The sequence below is a fragment of the Triticum urartu genome, chromosome 2A (assembly GCF_056163025.1).
Source record: "Triticum urartu cultivar PI428250 chromosome 2A, HENAU_Tu73, whole genome shotgun sequence".
Taxonomy (NCBI): Eukaryota; Viridiplantae; Streptophyta; class Magnoliopsida; order Poales; family Poaceae; genus Triticum; species Triticum urartu.
This window is the reverse complement of record NC_141874.1, coordinates 659,591,036-659,597,006: the sequence shown is the minus strand read 5'-3', so window position 1 is coordinate 659,597,006 and position 5,971 is coordinate 659,591,036.

The window sequence follows — 5,971 nt, the reverse complement described above, 5'->3', positions numbered from 1 at the left end:
TACACTTCAATTACTACCAATCACTAAGTAAGGAAGAAGAAGAGACGCATACAAAGTGAACTATTCTATGAAAAAATAGATAAATGGGGTGAAGCTAGTGCAAGGGAGCTAGAGAACCCTGTTATAGCTTGGACGAGCATGTTGACTTGCATTGTGATGTGCCTCATGTGGTGTACTTTACCAATGTGACCATGTTGCGCCTCACCACATCCACTATCATGTTGAAACGTAACCCATTAACCACTTCAATCATCTTCTGCAGAACATAGTTGGCATATTGTTGGATCATCATACCCTGCAAGATCATGCAACCACACAAGATTAGTCATGTACATCTCTCTAGGCATGCCGAGTTAAGATTTTTAAGAAGTATAGACCAGGAGATGATCAACGGTTCACTAGTAGAAAATAGCGCATCAGTCCCAGTTCCAGAGGGCATTTAGTCCCGGTTCTGCAACCGGGACAAAATGATCGGGACTAATTCACATCACTTGTAGCCTCGGTTGGCTTACGAACCGGGACTAAAGGAGCTCCACGTGGCCGCTGTGGGGCGCCCAGGCAGGAGGACCTTTAGTCCCGGTTGATAACACTGACCGGGACTAAAAGGCAGCCATGCGTCAGCAGCTGCCAGGCGCTGGGTTTTTTTTAAAGAAGGGGTTTAGGGGTTTTCATATTGTGTTTCCCCCTTTTATTTTTGTGTTTACCCTTCAATTATTTTACATTTAGGGTTTCATTTTTATTTAATGTTTTCCATTCAACTCGACGCTAGCTACTACATGTAGCAATGAAGGAACCATTACACAAGATCGTCATGAACATATATAGAGAGAAGTGACATCTCTTTCTCCGTGCTTGGTCGAACAACAAGTTTTCGTATATCTATCTGACGCTACGACATGTATACAATATAACATCCCTTACAATCCCTAACATCATCTACTACCAAAATCCCATTGCATTTCCATATGGTATTCTCCCCTTTTAGGTAAGACATGGTCAAGAAAGAATCCTGCCAATTCCTCTTGAATTGCTTGTATGCGATCATGTGGTAGGAGTTGATCCCGCATCTGCCAGGTCTAATTTAAAGAAGGAGGTCAATATATATGAATGAAACTAAACCCAATTGATGGTAATAAAATAAAATTGTGAATATTGTTTACGTACTTCTAATTGTTGTCAGATAAGCCCCGCTCAGAGGTCGAGTGGCGAATGAACTTGCAAATATAGTATCCACATAAATTAGTTCTGGGTACCTGCCATAAGCACTTTACGAGAATAGAGTTCAATCAAACTGATAATCAGGCATAATAATGGTATTGATGAAACTAGAATCAATGAGAGATGCGCGGAACTAGCTAGTACTACTTCTTTGGGGTGTGTAAATCGCAGCTCCTTCAGACCCGGAACCATTCCGGTGAACTTTTTCCAAACCCTTCCCGACAAAGAAAATGATTACTTGATATCGGGAAATGAACAAAAGTTGCCGATATGGTGTGATAATGATTGAACTTACTTCTAGAGCATCTCACTCATGTCCACATACTCCTTTTTCTCTTTACGTCTCGAGTCTAAGACAGTTACTACTCCCTCGTCAAGCTTAATGGATAGGAGAATAAAGTGGAAGCTGTGCAAGCATAACTCATGAATTACACTTAACCTCGAGTAAGCGAAACCGAATATGTACAAGAAAGTAGCACTCACTTGAAGTTGTAAGGAAATAGTATTTCCATTTTGTTTTGATGTCGGAGGAACGCTTTTAACAAGTTTTCCTCAGTATCTACTGCCCATTCATTTACGGTATTTGGGTTAGTGTGTTCGGGAACGCAGTATTTCAACAATAATTCCTATGATCACGCAAGATCTATCTAGGAGATGCATAGCAACGAGAGGGGATAGTGTGTCCACATACCCTCGTAGACCAAAAGCGAAAGCGTTTAGTAATGCGGTTGATGTAGTCAAACGTCTTCGCGATTCAACCGATCCTAGCAGCGAACGTACGGCACCTCCGTGTTCAGCACACGTTCAGCTCGGTGACGTCCCTCGAGCTCTTAATCCAGTTGACGACGAGGGAGAGTTTCGTGAGCACGACGGCGTGTTGATGGTGATGGTGAAGTTGTCGGCGCAGAGCTTCGCCAAAGCACTACAACGATATGACCGAGGTGTGTAACTATGGAGGGGGGCACCCCACATGGCTAAGAGAAGACTTGGTGTGCCTTTGGGGTGCCCCCCTCCCACGTATATAAAGAAGGGGGGAAGAGGAGGCCGGCCCAAGAGGGGTGCGCCATAGGGGGGAGTCCTACTTGGACTCACGGTCCAAGTAGGATTCGCCCCCCTTCCTATTCCAACTAGGACAAGGATGGAAGGAGGAAGAGGAGAGAAGGAAGGAGGGGGGCGCCGCCCCACCCCTTGTCCAATTCGGATTGGCAAGGGGGGCGCGCGCCACCTCCTAGCTGGCCCTCTCTCTTCTCCACTAAGGCCCATGGTGGCCCATTAACCTCCGGGGGGGGGGTGTTCCAGTAACCCCCGGTACTCTGAAACTCATCCAAAACGACCCGAACCATTCCAGTGTCCAAATGTAACCTTCCAATATATGAATCTTTACCTCTCGGCCATTTCGAGACTCCTCATCATGTCCGTGATCTCATCCAGGATTCCAAACAAACTTCGGTCATCAAATCACATAACTCATAATACAAATTGTCATTGAACGTTAAGCGTGCGGACCCTACGGGTTCGAGAACTATGTAGACATGACCGAGACACATCTCCGGTCAATAACCAATAGCGGAACCTAGATTCTCATACTGGCTCCAACATATTCTACGAAGATCTTTATCGGTCAAACCGCATAACATATGTTGTTCCCTTTGTCATCGGTATGTTACTTGCCCGAGATTCGATCGTCGGTATCATCATACCTAGTTCAATCTCGTTACCGGCAAGTCTCTCTACTCATTCCGCAATGTAGCATCCCGCAACTAACTCATTAGTCACATTGCTTGCAAGGCTTATAGTGATGAGCATTACCGAGAGGGCCCAGAGATAACTCTCTGACACACGGAGTGACAAATCCTAATCTCGATCTATGCCAACTCAACAAACACCATCGGAGACACCTGTAGAGCATCTTTATAATCACCCAGTTACGTTGTGACGTTTGATAGCACACAAGGTGTTCCTCCAGTATTCAGGAGTTGCATAATCTCATAGTCAGAGGAACATGTCACTAGTGCAGAACCGGGCAATATCACCGGTTCGTAAGGCCCTTTAGTGCCGGTTTGGTAACCGGCGCTAAAATGTAGGCACTAAAGCCCCCCCCTTTAGTACCGGTTCAGCACGAACCCATGCTAAAGGGCAACCACGTGGCACGAGCCAGCTTCGGAGGCAGTGAGCCCTTTAGTACCGGTTGGTGTCACCAACCAGTATTAAAAGGTTGGGGGGGTTGGGTTTATGATTTCTTTTTCATTTAATTTTGTGTTTTCCATTTAATTCTTTTTCGTTTGCTGGTATTTTACGATACTACATATTGTACACGTTATGCATATATATAAATAAAATTTCTAGTAGAACCGATCATAATATATATATATATCATCGAATGTCTCACAACCACCATTAATTAATTCACACATATATACACACATGTATATATATATATATATATATATATATACAATTTCTCCTAATTGGTGCCTCCGGAGCCAGTGGCATTAGCCTAGCTAATTGGTGCCTTCGGAGCACGATAACAATTGGAAGTGGTTCATGGGGGTGGTAGCGGGTAATAGTATTCTCCTTTGGGATCTATGACCTGGTCGAGCAAAAATCCCGCTATTTCCTCTTGAATTGCTTCTATGCGGTCCTCTGCTGGGAGCTTGTCCCGCACCTCTTTGAACTATTAAGAAGGAGATCAATATGCATGTGTATTAGTTGTGTGACTAGATATCGATAATGGTGTAAAAATTGTGAATAGTGTTCTGACAATCGATATCGTACCCACTCCTGTCTTTGAGATTTGCTCCTTTCGGACGCCATCATGCGAATGTTCTCGCAAACGTAGTATGCACATAGATCATTCCCCGACGCCTGCTTCAGGGCCTTTACGAGAATGGAATTTGATCAGATAATAATTAATCAAGCATGATAATTAAAGAGATGGCAGCTAGCTAGTACTACTTAATTACTTACCTTGGGTCGATACCATTTCAGATTTTGTTTCCATGGGCCTGGAGTGGCCCTGATGAACTTTGCCCAAGCCCTGCCCGCCGACAAAGAAAATGAATAAATGGGTTATTAAATAGTTGTTATCAGGAAATGACGAACTAATTAAATAGGCCGAGATATATTTAATAATGATTGAAATTACCTATTGACTATCCCCTTCACGATGGTGTAGTCACTTGCTTTCTTAAGTAGTAAGTCTAGTACTTCAACTGTTCCTTCATCAACTTTAATGATTAACAAGATCCAGTGAAATCTGCATGCACACACGTTTGCATGTATTAATTAAGCGGGCATATGTAAGCAAAAACATGTAGCTAGCTAGTAGGGAAAAACAGAATTTGTAGTACAAGACAGTGTGACTCACTGGAAGTTGTAAGGAAGTAGTATATCTTCATTGTATTTGAGGTCCTTGAAGAACTCTAGCATGCTTTCCTCTACACTTTTTTCGTGATATGGATCTATTTTCCATGTGTATTCATTAATGGTATTTGGGTCAACGAACCCAATGCCATAGCGTCCACCTTTTTTCATTTCATAAATCTTCATCCTGCATAATACCACAGAAAAGAATATAGTGAGGATAATTACAGGTAATGATTGGTCAAAATGATCACTACAGCTAGCTTGAGACTTAAATTATAGAAAGAAATCACTTACAGACAATAGCAACTGACGATAGATTTGTCGAGTGCATCTTGATTGTATAGCTGAAATAGTTCTGAATACTCAACGGTCACAACTTTCTCATGGTAGTAATGATCCTTCTTGGCATTCACCATGAGGGACTCTCGATTGGAAATCTTGGTAATGTCCATGTACCATTGATGCAATTCATACATTCTCGTTGGGAGCTTATTGACCTCGTCTGGCTCGACCAAAGGTTGGCCCCGGGCATATTTTCATTTTATTTCCTCCTCTCTAGTCGGAGACATGGGCTCGATACCGAGGAGTTGTCCAACAGTGATCCCGATCGTTTCAGCCTGCGCAATATGCTCCTCGGTTATTACCACATCGCACACCCCGGGAACGTTAACGGTTTGCCCACAATAATATTGGGTGCGCCTACTCTCATGTGTTATTGGCACAAAAAGCGGGGGGATTGATTGCGCCGCCTGTTCTCCCAGCTAGGGAACGGTTTTACCGCTCCTTTTGCTAGCTGATTTGCTCGAGCTTGAGCTCGCCTCTTTCTGTAGACGTGCTCGATTTAACTTCTTGATGTGGCGCTCATAGTCTGTGTCAACAGGCTTGGGAGCTGGTGCTCTAGCCATACGAATGAAGTGGTCAATCTTTTCCACAGGCACTTTCTCCCTTGGCGGCGGTGGCGGTTTCGGTGCAAAATGGGCTTCCACCTCGGCCTTCGATATGGCTACGTTTTCCTCCTCGGACTTGTCGTAAGGCCTCTGCGGAAGAGGCGCGAGGCTTGGACCATATTGAAATCGCTTGCCTCCTCCTGTACCTCCAGTACTACCTCGACTTGTACCGCTACGCACCATAGCTGAGGCGGCTCTCTTCTGTGATTGCTGAGGCGGCGAAGACGGTTGACGTGGCTGAGTTGGAGGAGGAGGAGTGGCCTGAAGCTGTGCCGGACTTGGAGGAGGAGTGGCCTAAAGCTGTGCCGGACTTGGAGGAGGAGTGGCCTGATGCTTTGCCGGACTTGGAGGAGGAGTGGCCTGAAGCTGTGTCGGACTTGGAGGAGGAGTGGCCTGACGCATTGGTGGACTTGGAGGAGCGGGAGTCTGCTGACTCGGTG